Source organism: Calonectris borealis, unplaced genomic scaffold (assembly GCF_964195595.1).
Source record: "Calonectris borealis unplaced genomic scaffold, bCalBor7.hap1.2 HAP1_SCAFFOLD_77, whole genome shotgun sequence".
In the NCBI taxonomy this organism is placed as follows: domain Eukaryota; kingdom Metazoa; phylum Chordata; class Aves; order Procellariiformes; family Procellariidae; genus Calonectris; species Calonectris borealis.
The window spans coordinates 131479-148237 of record NW_027441478.1 but is presented as its reverse complement, the minus strand read 5'-3'; the positions used below and the strand labels follow the sequence as shown (position 1 = coordinate 148237).

At 62.8% G+C, this 16759-nt stretch overlaps 1 long non-coding RNA gene across 1 annotated transcript; it reads right to left on the bottom strand.

The window, feature by feature from the left end:
- Positions 1-16158: 16158 nt before the first annotated feature.
- On the bottom strand, positions 16159-16759 carry LOC142076634 (uncharacterized). The gene is made up of 2 exons (XR_012671224.1): positions 16592-16759; positions 16159-16440 (listed from the first exon to the last, which is right to left on the bottom strand). It is a non-coding gene; the product is annotated as an uncharacterized LOC142076634 (long non-coding RNA).

The window sequence follows — 16759 nt, the reverse complement described above, 5'->3', positions numbered from 1 at the left end:
CGCTTGCTCTGCCGTACAACCGTCCAGCGTGCCGGAGCCGAACTCCAAAACGGAGAAGCACCCCGTCGGGCTCCAACTCACAATCAGCCGAGACCGAAAGGTGTTGGCGGCTCGCACCTTCCCTTCGCAAGCCCTTCGCAGCCGGAAAAGCGAGGGGCTCTGGGCTTCCTCTACCCCGTACCTCCGACGTTCACTGGAGCCCCGTGGGGTTGGATGGGGCCATTCTCCTGAAGTGGAGTGGGGACATCCCTCTAGCATGGGGACGTTCTCCTGAGGTGGGGTGCGATGTCCCTCTGGCATGGAGCGGGGATGCATGCTGGGCACTGGCATGCTGTGTGCCGTGCATGTCCCGGTGCTGGGCATGTCCAAGGACTGGGAGCTGGGGGTGCTGGGTACTGGGCACGGCCAGGTACGGTGTACTGGATGTGTGTTGCTGGGCTTGCTCAGGAGCTGGCAGTGCTCGCGACGGCCAGGTGCTCGATATTCGGATGCTGGTGCTCGGGTGCCCAGGGGCTGAGTGCTGGAGGTGGCTGGGTGTGCGGGGCACTGGGTTCCTGGGTGCTGGGCATGTCCAGGTGCTGCGGGCTGCTTGCTCGACGCCGGTACATGCCAAGCCACCAGCACCCATCTCCCCGAACTGCTCAGCAGCCAGCACTCTCAGCGCCTCGCAGAGGGCACCCCAAGCGCCCAGCATCCAGCACACGCACATGCTCAGCACTGAGCACCCCCCGTGCCCAACACGCCGCAACCCAAGTGCCCTCACCCAGCCGTGTAGCAGCCCCAGTGCCCAGCACCACACATGCCCTTTCACAGCCCCACTAGCACCGAGGCTCCGCGCTTGCTCTGCCGTACAACCGTCCAGCGTGCCGGAGCCGAACTCCAAAACGGAGAAGCACCCCGTCGGGCTCCAACTCACAATCAGCCGAGACCGAAAGGTGTTGGCGGCTCGCACCTTCCCTTCGCAAGGCCTTCGCAGCCGGAAAAGCGAGGGGCTCTGGGCTTCCTCTACCCCGTACCTCCGACGTTCACTGGAGCCCCGTGGGGTTGGATGGGGCCATTCTCCTGAAGTGGAGTGGGGACATCCCTCTAGCATGGGGACGTTCTCCTGAGGTGGGGTGCGATGTCCCTCTGGCATGGAGCGGGGATGCATGCTGGGCACTGGCATGCTGTGTGCCGTGCATGTCCCGGTGCTGGGCATGTCCAAGGACTGGGAGCTGGGGGTGCTGGGTACTGGGCACGGCCAGGTACGGTGTACTGGATGTGTGTTGCTGGGCTTGCTCAGGAGCTGGCAGTGCTCGCGACGGCCAGGTGCTCGATATTCGGATGCTGGTGCTCGGGTGCCCAGGGGCTGAGTGCTGGAGGTGGCTGGGTGTGCGGGGCACTGGGTTCCTGGGTGCTGGGCATGTCCAGGTGCTGCGGGCTGCTTGCTCGACGCCGGTACATGCCAAGCCACCAGCACCCATCTCCCCGAACTGCTCAGCAGCCAGCACTCTCAGCGCCTCGCAGAGGGCACCCCAAGCGCCCAGCATCCAGCACACGCACATGCTCAGCACTGAGCACCCCCCGTGCCCAACACGCCGCAACCCAAGTGCCCTCACCCAGCCGTGCCCAGCATCCAGCAGCCCCAGTGCCCAGCACCACACATGCCCTTTCACAGCCCCACTAGCACCGGGGCTCCGCGCTTGCTCTGCCGTACAACCGTCCAGCGTGCCGGAGCCGAACTCCAAAACGGAGAAGCACCCCGTCGGGCTCCAACTCACAATCAGCCGAGACCGAAAGGTGTTGGCGGCTCGCACCTTCCCTTCGCAAGCCCTTCACAGCCGCACAAGGCAAGGGGCTCTGGGCTTCCTTTACCCCGTACCTCTGACACTCGCTGGAGCCCAGGGGAATTGGATGGGACCATTCTCCTGAAGCGGGGACATCCCTCTGGCATGGGGACAGGATGGATGGGGACGTTCAGTTAGGTGAGCTGGGTTGTCCCTATAGCATGGAGAGGGGATGCATGCTGGGCACTGGCATGCTATGTGCCGTGCATGTCCCGGTGCTGGGCGTGTCCAAGGACTGGGAGCTGGGGGTGCTGGGCACGTCCAGGTACGGTGTACTGGATGTGTGTTGCTGGGCTTGCTCAGGAGCTGGCAGTGCTCGCGACGGCCAGGTGCTCGATATTCGGATGCTGGTGCTCAGGGGTTTAGTGCTGGAGGTGGCTGGGTGTGCGGGGCACTGCGTTCCTGCGTGCTGGGCATGTCCAGGTGCTGCGGGCTGCTTGCTCGACGCCGGTACATGCCAAGCCACCAGCACCCATCTCCCCGAACTGCTCAGCAGCCAGCACTCTCAGCGCCTCGCAGAGGGCACCCCAAGCGCCCAGCATCCAGCACACGCACATGCTCAGCACTGAGCACCCCCCCGTGCCCAACACGCCGCAACCCAAGTGCCCTCACCCAGCCGTGTAGCAGCCCCAGTGCCCAGCACCACACATGCCCTTTCACAGCCCCACTAGCACCGAGGCTCCGCACTTGCTCTGCCGTACAACCGTCCAGCGTGCCGGAGCCGAACTCCAAAACGGAGAAGCACCCCGTCGGGCTCCAACTCACAATCAGCCGAGACCGAAAGGTGTTGGCGGCTCGCACCTTCCCTTCGCAAGGCCTTCGCAGCCGGAAAAGCGAGGGGCTCTGGGCTTCCTCTACCCCGTACCTCCGACGTTCACTGGAGCCCCGTGGGGTTGGATGGGGCCATTCTCCTGAAGTGGAGTGGGGACATCCCTCTAGCATGGGGACGTTCTCCTGAGGTGGGGTGCGATGTCCCTCTGGCATGGAGCGGGGATGCATGCTGGGCACTGGCATGCTGTGTGCCGTGCATGTCCCGGTGCTGGGTTGTCCAAGGACTGGGAGCTGGGGGTGCTGGGTACTGGGCACGGCCAGGTACGGTGTACTGGATGTGTGTTGCTGGGCTTGCTCAGGAGCTGGCAGTGCTCGCGACGGCCAGGTGCTCGATATTCGGATGCTGGTGCTCGGGTGCCCAGGGGCTGAGTGCTGGAGGTGGCTGGGTGTGCGGGGCACTGGGTTCCTGGGTGCTGGGCATGTCCAGGTGCTGCGGGCTGCTTGCTCGACGCCGGTACATGCCAAGCCACCAGCACCCATCTCCCCGAACTGCTCAGCAGCCAGCACTCTCAGCGCCTCGCAGAGGGCACCCCAAGCGCCCAGCATCCAGCACACGCACATGCTCAGCACTGAGCACCCCCCGTGCCCAACACGCCGCAACCCAAGTGCCCTCACCCAGCCGTGCCCAGCATCCAGCAGCCCCAGTGCCCAGCACCACACATGCCCTTTCACAGCCCCACTAGCACCGGGGCTCCGCGCTTGCTCTGCCGTACAACCGTCCAGCGTGCCGGAGCCGAACTCCAAAACGGAGAAGCACCCCGTCGGGCTCCAACTCACAATCAGCCGAGACCGAAAGGTGTTGGCGGCTCGCACCTTCCCTTCGCAAGCCCTTCACAGCCGCACAAGGCAAGGGGCTCTGGGCTTCCTTTACCCCGTACCTCTGACACTCGCTGGAGCCCAGGGGAATTGGATGGGACCATTCTCCTGAAGCGGGGACATCCCTCTGGCATGGGGACAGGATGGATGGGGACGTTCAGTTAGGTGAGCTGGGTTGTCCCTATAGCATGGAGAGGGGATGCATGCTGGGCACTGGCATGCTATGTGCCGTGCATGTCCCGGTGCTGGGCGTGTCCAAGGACTGGGAGCTGGGGGTGCTGGGCACGTCCAGGTACGGTGTACTGGATGTGTGTTGCTGGGCTTGCTCAGGAGCTGGCAGTGCTCGCGACGGCCAGGTGCTCGATATTCGGATGCTGGTGCTCAGGGGTTGAGTGCTGGAGGTGGCTGGGTGTGCGGGGCACTGGGTTCCTGCGTGCTGGGCATGTCCAGGTGCTGCGGGCTGCTTGCTCGACGCCGGTACATGCCAAGCCACCAGCACCCATCTCCCCGAACTGCTCAGCAGCCAGCACTCTCAGCGCCTCGCAGAGGGCACCCCAAGCGCCTAGCATCCAGCACACGCACATGCTCAGCACACGGACATGCTCAGCACTGAGTACACCCGTGCCCAACACGCCGCAACCCAAGTGCCCTCACCCAGCCGTGCCCAGCATCCAGCAGCCCCAGTGCCCAGCACCACACATGCCCTTTCACAGCCCCACTAGCACCGGGGCTCCGCGCTTGCTCTGCCGTACAACCGTTCAGCGTGCCGGAGCCGAACTCCAAAACGGAGAAGCACCCCGTCGGGCTCCAACTCACAATCAGCCGAGACCGAAAGGTGTTGGCGGCTCGCACCTTCCCTTCGCAAGCCCTTCGCAGCCGGAAAAGCGAGGGGCTCTGGGCTTCCTCTACCCCGTACCTCCGACGTTCACTGGAGCCCCGTGGGGTTGGATGGGGCCATTCTCCTGAAGTGGAGTGGGGACATCCCTCTAGCATGGGGACGTTCTCCTGAGGTGGGGTGCGATGTCCCTCTGGCATGGAGCGGGGATGCATGCTGGGCACTGGCATGCTGTGTGCCGTGCATGTCCCGGTGCTGGGCATGTCCAAGGACTGGGAGCTGGGGGTGCTGGGCACGGCCAGGTACGGTGTACTGGATGTGTGTTGCTGGGCTTGCTCAGGAGCTGGCAGTGCTCGCGACGGCCAGGTGCTCGATATTCGGATGCTGGTGCTCGGGTGCCCAGGGGCTGAGTGCTGGAGGTGGCTGGGTGTGCGGGGCACTGGGTTCCTGGGTGCTGGGCATGTCCAGGTGCTGCGGGCTGCTTGCTCGACGCCGGTACATGCCAAGCCACCAGCACCCATCTCCCCGAACTGCTCAGCAGCCAGCACTCTCAGCGCCTCGCAGAGGGCACCCCAAGCGCCCAGCATCCAGCACACGCACATGCTCAGCACTGAGCACCCCCCGTGCCCAACACGCCGCAACCCAAGTGCCCTCACCCAGCCGTGTAGCAGCCCCAGTGCCCAGCACCACACATGCCCTTTCACAGCCCCACTAGCACCGAGGCTCCGCACTTGCTCTGCCGTACAACCGTCCAGCGTGCCGGAGCCGAACTCCAAAACGGAGAAGCACCCCGTCGGGCTCCAACTCACAATCAGCCGAGACCGAAAGGTGTTGGCGGCTCGCACCTTCCCTTCGCAAGGCCTTCGCAGCCGGAAAAGCGAGGGGCTCTGGGCTTCCTCTACCCCGTACCTCCGACGTTCACTGGAGCCCCGTGGGGTTGGATGGGGCCATTCTCCTGAAGTGGAGTGGGGACATCCCTCTAGCATGGGGACGTTCTCCTGAGGTGGGGTGCGATGTCCCTCTGGCATGGAGCGGGGATGCATGCTGGGCACTGGCATGCTGTGTGCCGTGCATGTCCCGGTGCTGGGTTGTCCAAGGACTGGGAGCTGGGGGTGCTGGGTACTGGGCACGGCCAGGTACGGTGTACTGGATGTGTGTTGCTGGGCTTGCTCAGGAGCTGGCAGTGCTCGCGACGGCCAGGTGCTCGATATTCGGATGCTGGTGCTCGGGTGCCCAGGGGCTGAGTGCTGGAGGTGGCTGGGTGTGCGGGGCACTGGGTTCCTGGGTGCTGGGCATGTCCAGGTGCTGCGGGCTGCTTGCTCGACGCCGGTACATGCCAAGCCACCAGCACCCATCTCCCCGAACTGCTCAGCAGCCAGCACTCTCAGCGCCTCGCAGAGGGCACCCCAAGCGCCCAGCATCCAGCACACGCACATGCTCAGCACTGAGCACCCCCCGTGCCCAACACGCCGCAACCCAAGTGCCCTCACCCAGCCGTGCCCAGCATCCAGCAGCCCCAGTGCCCAGCACCACACATGCCCTTTCACAGCCCCACTAGCACCGGGGCTCCGCGCTTGCTCTGCCGTACAACCGTCCAGCGTGCCGGAGCCGAACTCCAAAACGGAGAAGCACCCCGTCGGGCTCCAACTCACAATCAGCCGAGACCGAAAGGTGTTGGCGGCTCGCACCTTCCCTTCGCAAGCCCTTCGCAGCCGGAAAAGCGAGGGGCTCTGGGCTTCCTCTACCCCGTACCTCCGACGTTCACTGGAGCCCCGTGGGGTTGGATGGGGCCATTCTCCTGAAGTGGAGTGGGGACATCCCTCTAGCATGGGGACGTTCTCCTGAGGTGGGGTGCGATGTCCCTCTGGCATGGAGCGGGGATGCATGCTGGGCACTGGCATGCTGTGTGCCGTGCATGTCCCGGTGCTGGGCATGTCCAAGGACTGGGAGCTGGGGGTGCTGGGTACTGGGCACGGCCAGGTACGGTGTACTGGATGTGTGTTGCTGGGCTTGCTCAGGAGCTGGCAGTGCTCGCGACGGCCAGGTGCTCGATATTCGGATGCTGGTGCTCGGGTGCCCAGGGGCTGAGTGCTGGAGGTGGCTGGGTGTGCGGGGCACTGGGTTCCTGGGTGCTGGGCATGTCCAGGTGCTGCGGGCTGCTTGCTCGACGCCGGTACATGCCAAGCCACCAGCACCCATCTCCCCGAACTGCTCAGCAGCCAGCACTCTCAGCGCCTCGCAGAGGGCACCCCAAGCGCCCAGCATCCAGCACACGCACATGCTCAGCACTGAGCACCCCCCGTGCCCAACACGCCGCAACCCAAGTGCCCTCACCCAGCCGTGCCCAGCATCCAGCAGCCCCAGTGCCCAGCACCACACATGCCCTTTCACAGCCCCACTAGCACCGGGGCTCCGCGCTTGCTCTGCCGTACAACCGTCCAGCGTGCCGGAGCCGAACTCCAAAACGGAGAAGCACCCCGTCGGGCTCCAACTCACAATCAGCCGAGACCGAAAGGTGTTGGCGGCTCGCACCTTCCCTTCGCAAGGCCTTCGCAGCCGGAAAAGCGAGGGGCTCTGGGCTTCCTCTACCCCGTACCTCCGACGTTCACTGGAGCCCCGTGGGGTTGGATGGGGCCATTCTCCTGAAGTGGAGTGGGGACATCCCTCTAGCATGGGGACGTTCTCCTGAGGTGGGGTGCGATGTCCCTCTGGCATGGAGCGGGGATGCATGCTGGGCACTGGCATGCTGTGTGCCGTGCATGTCCCGGTGCTGGGCATGTCCAAGGACTGGGAGCTGGGGGTGCTGGGTACTGGGCACGGCCAGGTACGGTGTACTGGATGTGTGTTGCTGGGCTTGCTCAGGAGCTGGCAGTGCTCGCGACGGCCAGGTGCTCGATATTCGGATGCTGGTGCTCGGGTGCCCAGGGGCTGAGTGCTGGAGGTGGCTGGGTGTGCGGGGCACTGGGTTCCTGGGTGCTGGGCATGTCCAGGTGCTGCGGGCTGCTTGCTCGACGCCGGTACATGCCAAGCCACCAGCACCCATCTCCCCGAACTGCTCAGCAGCCAGCACTCTCAGCGCCTCGCAGAGGGCACCCCAAGCGCCCAGCATCCAGCACACGCACATGCTCAGCACTGAGCACCCCCCGTGCCCAACACGCCGCAACCCAAGTGCCCTCACCCAGCCGTGTAGCAGCCCCAGTGCCCAGCACCACACATGCCCTTTCACAGCCCCACTAGCACCGAGGCTCCGCGCTTGCTCTGCCGTACAACCGTCCAGCGTGCCGGAGCCGAACTCCAAAACGGAGAAGCACCCCGTCGGGCTCCAACTCACAATCAGCCGAGACCGAAAGGTGTTGGCGGCTCGCACCTTCCCTTCGCAAGGCCTTCGCAGCCGGAAAAGCGAGGGGCTCTGGGCTTCCTCTACCCCGTACCTCCGACGTTCACTGGAGCCCCGTGGGGTTGGATGGGGCCATTCTCCTGAAGTGGAGTGGGGACATCCCTCTAGCATGGGGACGTTCTCCTGAGGTGGGGTGCGATGTCCCTCTGGCATGGAGCGGGGATGCATGCTGGGCACTGGCATGCTGTGTGCCGTGCATGTCCCGGTGCTGGGCATGTCCAAGGACTGGGAGCTGGGGGTGCTGGGTACTGGGCACGGCCAGGTACGGTGTACTGGATGTGTGTTGCTGGGCTTGCTCAGGAGCTGGCAGTGCTCGCGACGGCCAGGTGCTCGATATTCGGATGCTGGTGCTCGGGTGCCCAGGGGCTGAGTGCTGGAGGTGGCTGGGTGTGCGGGGCACTGGGTTCCTGGGTGCTGGGCATGTCCAGGTGCTGCGGGCTGCTTGCTCGACGCCGGTACATGCCAAGCCACCAGCACCCATCTCCCCGAACTGCTCAGCAGCCAGCACTCTCAGCGCCTCGCAGAGGGCACCCCAAGCGCCCAGCATCCAGCACACGCACATGCTCAGCACTGAGCACCCCCCGTGCCCAACACGCCGCAACCCAAGTGCCCTCACCCAGCCGTGCCCAGCATCCAGCAGCCCCAGTGCCCAGCACCACACATGCCCTTTCACAGCCCCACTAGCACCGGGGCTCCGCGCTTGCTCTGCCGTACAACCGTCCAGCGTGCCGGAGCCGAACTCCAAAACGGAGAAGCACCCCGTCGGGCTCCAACTCACAATCAGCCGAGACCGAAAGGTGTTGGCGGCTCGCACCTTCCCTTCGCAAGCCCTTCACAGCCGCACAAGGCAAGGGGCTCTGGGCTTCCTTTACCCCGTACCTCTGACACTCGCTGGAGCCCAGGGGAATTGGATGGGACCATTCTCCTGAAGCGGGGACATCCCTCTGGCATGGGGACAGGATGGATGGGGACGTTCAGTTAGGTGAGCTGGGTTGTCCCTATAGCATGGAGAGGGGATGCATGCTGGGCACTGGCATGCTATGTGCCGTGCATGTCCCGGTGCTGGGCGTGTCCAAGGACTGGGAGCTGGGGGTGCTGGGCACGTCCAGGTACGGTGTACTGGATGTGTGTTGCTGGGCTTGCTCAGGAGCTGGCAGTGCTCGCGACGGCCAGGTGCTCGATATTCGGATGCTGGTGCTCAGGGGTTTAGTGCTGGAGGTGGCTGGGTGTGCGGGGCACTGCGTTCCTGCGTGCTGGGCATGTCCAGGTGCTGCGGGCTGCTTGCTCGACGCCGGTACATGCCAAGCCACCAGCACCCATCTCCCCGAACTGCTCAGCAGCCAGCACTCTCAGCGCCTCGCAGAGGGCACCCCAAGCGCCCAGCATCCAGCACACGCACATGCTCAGCACTGAGCACCCCCCCGTGCCCAACACGCCGCAACCCAAGTGCCCTCACCCAGCCGTGTAGCAGCCCCAGTGCCCAGCACCACACATGCCCTTTCACAGCCCCACTAGCACCGAGGCTCCGCACTTGCTCTGCCGTACAACCGTCCAGCGTGCCGGAGCCGAACTCCAAAACGGAGAAGCACCCCGTCGGGCTCCAACTCACAATCAGCCGAGACCGAAAGGTGTTGGCGGCTCGCACCTTCCCTTCGCAAGGCCTTCGCAGCCGGAAAAGCGAGGGGCTCTGGGCTTCCTCTACCCCGTACCTCCGACGTTCACTGGAGCCCCGTGGGGTTGGATGGGGCCATTCTCCTGAAGTGGAGTGGGGACATCCCTCTAGCATGGGGACGTTCTCCTGAGGTGGGGTGCGATGTCCCTCTGGCATGGAGCGGGGATGCATGCTGGGCACTGGCATGCTGTGTGCCGTGCATGTCCCGGTGCTGGGTTGTCCAAGGACTGGGAGCTGGGGGTGCTGGGTACTGGGCACGGCCAGGTACGGTGTACTGGATGTGTGTTGCTGGGCTTGCTCAGGAGCTGGCAGTGCTCGCGACGGCCAGGTGCTCGATATTCGGATGCTGGTGCTCGGGTGCCCAGGGGCTGAGTGCTGGAGGTGGCTGGGTGTGCGGGGCACTGGGTTCCTGGGTGCTGGGCATGTCCAGGTGCTGCGGGCTGCTTGCTCGACGCCGGTACATGCCAAGCCACCAGCACCCATCTCCCCGAACTGCTCAGCAGCCAGCACTCTCAGCGCCTCGCAGAGGGCACCCCAAGCGCCCAGCATCCAGCACACGCACATGCTCAGCACTGAGCACCCCCCGTGCCCAACACGCCGCAACCCAAGTGCCCTCACCCAGCCGTGCCCAGCATCCAGCAGCCCCAGTGCCCAGCACCACACATGCCCTTTCACAGCCCCACTAGCACCGGGGCTCCGCGCTTGCTCTGCCGTACAACCGTCCAGCGTGCCGGAGCCGAACTCCAAAACGGAGAAGCACCCCGTCGGGCTCCAACTCACAATCAGCCGAGACCGAAAGGTGTTGGCGGCTCGCACCTTCCCTTCGCAAGGCCTTCGCAGCCGGAAAAGCGAGGGGCTCTGGGCTTCCTCTACCCCGTACCTCCGACGTTCACTGGAGCCCCGTGGGGTTGGATGGGGCCATTCTCCTGAAGTGGAGTGGGGACATCCCTCTAGCATGGGGACGTTCTCCTGAGGTGGGGTGCGATGTCCCTCTGGCATGGAGCGGGGATGCATGCTGGGCACTGGCATGCTGTGTGCCGTGCATGTCCCGGTGCTGGGCATGTCCAAGGACTGGGAGCTGCGGGTGCTGGGTACGGCCAGGTACGGTGTACTGGATGTGTGTTGCTGGGCTTGCTCAGGAGCTGGCAGTGCTCGCGACGGCCAGGTGCTCGATATTCGGATGCTGGTGCTCGGGTGCCCAGGGGCTGAGTGCTGGAGGTGGCTGGGTGTGCGGGGCACTGGGTTCCTGCGTGCTGGGCATGTCCAGGTGCTGCGGGCTGCTTGCTCGACGCCGGTACATGCCAAGCCACCAGCACCCATCTCCCCGAACTGCTCAGCAGCCAGCACTCTCAGCGCCTCGCAGAGGGCACCCCAAGCGCCCAGCATCCAGCACACGCACATGCTCAGCACTGAGCACCCCCCGTGCCCAACACGCCGCAACCCAAGTGCCCTCACCCAGCCGTGTAGCAGCCCCAGTGCCCAGCACCACACATGCCCTTTCACAGCCCCACTAGCACCGAGGCTCCGCACTTGCTCTGCCGTACAACCGTCCAGCGTGCCGGAGCCGAACTCCAAAACGGAGAAGCACCCCGTCGGGCTCCAACTCACAATCAGCCGAGACCGAAAGGTGTTGGCGGCTCGCACCTTCCCTTCGCAAGGCCTTCGCAGCCGCACAAGGCAAGGGGCTCTGGGCTTCCTTTACCCCGTACCTCTGACACTCGCTGGAGCCCAGGGGAATTGGATGGGACCATTCTCCTGAAGCGGGGACATCTCTCTGGCATGGGGACAGGATGGATGGGGACGTTCAGTTAGGTGAGCTGGGTTGTCCCTATAGCATGGAGAGGGGATGCATGCTGGGCACTGGCATGCTGTGTGCCGTGCATGTCCCGGTGCTGGGCATGTCCAAGGACTGGGAGCTGGGGGTGCTGGGTACTGGGCACGGCCAGGTACGGTGTACTGGATGTGTGTTGCTGGGCTTGCTCAGGAGCTGGCAGTGCTCGCGACGGCCAGGTGCTCGATATTCGGGTGCTGGTGCTCAGGGGTTGAGTGCTGAATGCTGGAGGTGGCTGGGTGTGAGCTGGTTTCCTGGATGCTGGGCATTTCCAGGTGCTGCGGGCTGCGTGGTTGGTACCGGTACGTGCCAAAAAGCAGCATACCCAGCGCTCCGCAGAGGGCTCCCCAATCGCCCAGCATCCGGACATGCTCGCCACCCAACATGCAGCAACCCAAGTGCCCTCACCCAGCCGTGCCCAGCATCCAGCAGGCCCAGTGCCCAGCACCTCACATGCCCTTTCACAGCCCCACCAACACCGGAGCTCTGCGCTTGATCTACCGCACAACAAACAACCTTGCCGGAGCCCAATTCCAAAGCAGATAAGCACCCATCCGGCTCCAACACACAATTAGCCTGGAGGGAAAGATGTTGGTGGCACTCCCTGTCCCTTGGCGGCCCCTTCTGAGCCCCATCAACACCGGACCTCTGCATTTCTTCTCCCACCTAACGTCACCCTCTCCCTCAGAGTCAGCAGAGCCCAGCTCCGAAGCGGACACCCAGCAGATGGCGCTCCAACACAGGACAAAACAGGACTGGGAGCTGTTGGGGGCACTCCCCTTCCCTGGGCAGCCCCTTCACAGCCCCCCCGACACCGGGGCGCGGCGCTTGCTCTGCCGCACAACCATCCACCCTGCCGGAGCCCAACTCCAAAACAGACAAGCACCCCATCCAGCTTCCACACGGAATTAGCCAGGACTGAAGGATGTTGGTGGCCCTCACCGTCCTTTGGCAGTCAGTTCACAGGCTCAACAGCACTGGGTTTATGCGCTTGCTCGTGATCGTGGCCACTACCCTGGGTTTGGCAAGCCCCATGATTGTGAGATGCATCCATGCCCTTGTAGGGAACCTCTTGGGGTTCTTCAGTTCCACAGAGAACCCTGTTGCATGAGTTCGATGACGTTGTTCTCCTGAGGTGAGGTATCCTTCTGGCATGCAGAGAGAACGGATGCTGGGCTCGGGATTTCTGGTCATGTATAGGTGCTGGATGCTGGGTTCTGAGCACTGGGGCTGCTTGGTGCTGGCCATGTACCTGTGCTGGGCATGTTGAGGTCCAGGGTACTGGGCTCTGGGGGTGCTGGGGGTTGCTGTACAATGGGGTGCTGTGGGCTGGGCATTTCCCGGTGATGGGTGTGTGATGCTGCGGGTCCAGATTGCCTGGCATGCCTGGGTGATGGGAATGTCTGGGTGCTGGGCATGTCCAGCTGCTGGGCATGTCCGGCTGCTGTGTGATGGGTGCTGGGCACTGTGCCTGCTGGGAGCTGGGCATATGTCCGGCTTCTAGGCTTCTCTGGGTGCTAGGTGTTCTGTACGTCCAGATGGTGTGTGTCTGGTGCTGGGGTTGCTGGCTGTGGGGCACAGGGAGTGCTGGGTGCTTGGCACGTCCGAGTGCTGGACATGTCCGAGTGCTGAGCGTGTTGAGGTGCTGAGCACTGGTTTGCCGGGCTCTGGGGGTGCTGGGTGCTGGGCATGTCCATGTGATGGGTGCTTGGCATGGGGTGCTGGTTGCTGTGCGCTGGGACTGCTGGCTATGTGCAGGTGCTGGGATGTCTGGCTGCTGGGCACTGGAGGTGCTGGATGCTGGGCATGTGAGGGTGCTGTGCATGTCTGGGTGCTGGCATATCCGGGTACTGGTGCTGGACACTGGGGATGCTGGTCATGTCCGGGTGCTGGCCACTAGCGTGCTGGGTTTGCTGAGTGCTGGGCATGTGCCGGTGCTTGCTGTTGGGCACTGGGGATGGTGCGTGCTGGGCGCTCAGGGTGCTGGGTCCTGGGGCTGCTGGAGGTGGCTGGGTGTGGGTGCCCAGTTTCTGGGTGCTGGGGATGGCTGTGTGCGAGGTGCTGGAGGTGGCTGGGTTTGGGATGCTGCACGTAGCCAGGTGCTGGATGCTGGGAGTGCTGGGGACTGGGGGTACTGGGTGGTGGGCATGTCCGGGTGCGGGGAGCTGGGCTCTGCGCGTCCTGGTCCCTGGGTACAGTGGGTGCTGGACTTGTCTGGGTGCTGGGCATGTCCACGTGCTGGGCATGTGCAGGTGCTTACTGTTGGGTACTGGGGATGGTGCGTGCTGGGCGCTCGGGGTGCTGGGTCCTGAGCACTAGGGTTGCTGGTTCCTGGGGTTGCTGGAGGTGGCTGGCTGTGGGGTGCTGGGGACGTCCAGGTACTGGGTTCTGGGCATGACTGGGTGTGGGGTTCAGGGTGCTGGGTGCTGGAGGTGGCTGGGAGTGGGATGCTGCAGGTGCCCAGGTGCCGGGAGTGCCCGGGTGCTGGGTGCTGGGTACGACCCGGTGCTGGGCATGGCTGGTGTTGGACACTCACGGTGCTGCATGTTGGGGGTGCTGGGCACGTCCAGGTGCTGGGCACCGGTGATGTGTCCTCGTTTCAGCTGGGAGCGAGTTAATTTTCTTCCTAGTATCTGTTATAGTGCTGTGTTTGGGATTTAGTACGAGAACTGTGTTGATAACACAGTGATGCAACCGGCCCTGCAGTTACTCCAACCCCCTCGACAGTCACTGCGGCTGAACCAGAGAACCAACCTGTGCCGGTATCAGACGCCTCTATACAGAAGAAGAAATGCACAAGAAAATCAGCTCGTTTAGTAAGGGATGAAGATGAACCAGGGCCATCACGAGAACAGGAGGAGGAAGAGGCAGAACCCGTAAACGAGCTGGTGGCTCCGTGCATCCTTGACATAGACTACCTCAGGAGAGGGTATTTCAAGGACCCAAAAGGGTACCGGTGGGCTTTTGGTAGAGCTGCCCTGGAGACGGAGGAAATCAAACAGCTGTCCACCTTACCCGGTCTCTCAGAGGACCCTTCTGTTGTGGGGTTGCTGAAGGTTGAAGAACAGCAGGTACCAATCGCTACCACAACAGTGCACAAGTGGCAACATCGCATCAACCGAGACTCCCTGCTTCCCATCCATAAGCTGGTTCGTCCACTGCAGAGGCAAGAAATGATCAGCAAGACTCGCTCACCCTTTAACAGTCCCATATGGCCGGTGCGAAAGTCTAATGGAGAGCGGAGACTAACAGTAGACTACCGTGGCCTGTACAAAGTCACACCGCCATCGAGTGCGGCCATGCCGGACATGCTAGAACTCCAATACGAATGCAGTCAAAGGCAGCCAAGTGGTACGCCACAATTGATATCGCTAATGCATTCCTCTCAATCCCTAGGGCAGCAGAGTGCAGGCCACACTTTGCTTTCACTTGGAGGGGCATCCAGTACACCTGGAACCGACTGCCCCAGGGGTGGAAACACAGCCCTACCATTTGCCATGGACTGATCCACACCGCACTGGAACAGGGTGAGGCTCCGGAACACCTGCAATACATTGATGACATCATTGTGTGGGGCAGCACAGCAGAAGAAGTTTTTGAGAAAGGGGAGAGAATAGTCCAAATCCTTCTGAAGGCCGGCTTTGCCATGAACCAAAGTAAGGTCAAGGCACCTGCACAGGAGATCCAGTTCTTAGGAATAAAATGGCAAGATGGACGTCGTCAGATCCCAATGGATGTGATCAACAAAACAACAGCCATGTCCCCACCAACTAGCAGAAAGGAAACACAAGCCTTCTTAGGCGTTGTGGGCTTTTGGACACTGCATATTCCACATTACAGTCAGATCGTAAGCCCTCTCTATCAAGTGACCCGGAAGACGAACGATTTCAAATGGGGCCCTGAGCAACGACAAGCCTTTGAACAAGTTAAACGGGAGATAGTCCGTGCAGTAGCCCTTGGGCCAGTCCGGGCAGGACAAGATGTAAAGAATGTGCTCTACACCGCAGCCGGGGAGAATGGCCCTACCTGGAGCCTCTGGCAGAAAGCACCAGGGGACACTTGAGGTCGACCCTTAGGGTTTTGGAGTCGGGGATACAGAGGATCCGAGGCCCGCTATACTCCAACTGGGAAGGAGATATTGGCAGCATATGAAGGGGTTCGAGCTGCTTCGGAAGTGGTTGGTACCGAAGCACAGCTCCTCCTGGCACCCCGACTGCCGGTGCTGGGCTGGATGTTCAAAGGGAGGGTCCCCTCTACACATCATGCAACCTGAAGTCCCAGGTAGCAGCCCCAGACTCTTCCAAGGTAGCTAGCTAAGGAGTTTTGTACATGTTCAAGGTAGGTCCATGTATTCTACCTCCCCGTGACTGCTCCCAAGCAGCTCCCAGAGACTTTTGGCCGTCTCTGGAGACAACTGAAGTCCTGACTGTCAGCCCCAGACTCCTCCAAAGTAGCTCCCTGAGGAATTTTGTCGATGTAGGAGGCAGGTCCATAGCCGCTAGCTCCCCGGGACTCCTCCCATGCAGCTCTTTGATCATCTTCCTCCCTTGTTCAGTGGCTGTTGGAAGAGGGCTGTGATGCATGGGTGCGGGCTCTGCCCGGTGTTTCTGTCACTGGTGCAGCCAGGGCATGCTGGGGATCACGTGACTCAGGTACACACACACCCCCCACCCCCCCCAGAGGGGCAGCCACCAGCCTGAATGGCCCAAACCTCCCAGCGACCTGCAACTGTGTCACCCTGGAGGAACACTCATGACAGCTCCCTGTGACACCAAGCACCAGTGACCCTTTCTGCCTCCCCTGCGGGAGAGCGGCCTCTCGGCTGTGGTGCGATGCTCGTGCCCTGGGGCGGGAGGTTCGTGACCCAGCCCAGGCAGAGGAGTCCATCGGTCCTCGGGACACAAGGAGCTCGAGAAAGAGATGAATAAAAACACAACGGAGAAGTTGCAAAACAGTGTCGACTTCTTTAATTGTTCGCAACAGTCCTTCACCCCAACAGGGAAGAAGGCTTTTACAGACGGCCATGGCTCTGAGCTCAGCCCAACGTGGTGCTGGAAGCAGGGCCATCTGCAGGGCCTTCTTTCAGGACCTTTTCCATCCGAGGGACCTTTTGCATGGCCACTATGGAAAGGAATTTGCTTTCTGCGGCAAGAGAGGGCAACTGGGCCAATCTGGGACAGGGGCAGGGCACCCGTGGGGACAGTCACAGGCACAGGGATGGCGACAAGGCACCTGCAAGGACAGAGATTGGGGTGGGGACAGTGACGGGGACAGAACTCCTGTGGGGACAGCGATGGGGACATGGCACCTACAGGGATGACACTGGGGTGAGGGATAGGGTCAGAGATGGGGACAGGACACCTGTGGGGACAGTGGCAGTCACCTGTGTGATCTCCATGTGGTCCAACCAGTCCCTGGTCCCCAGCTGCCCGTAGCAATTCCTCCCTTGCATGTAGACTCACCCCTGGTCGTCCATCAGCCCCAGTGGTTGTACCCCACGGAGCAGGCCACGGCCCTGGGGACAGGGTGACAGCGAGGTGACATCGCTGGG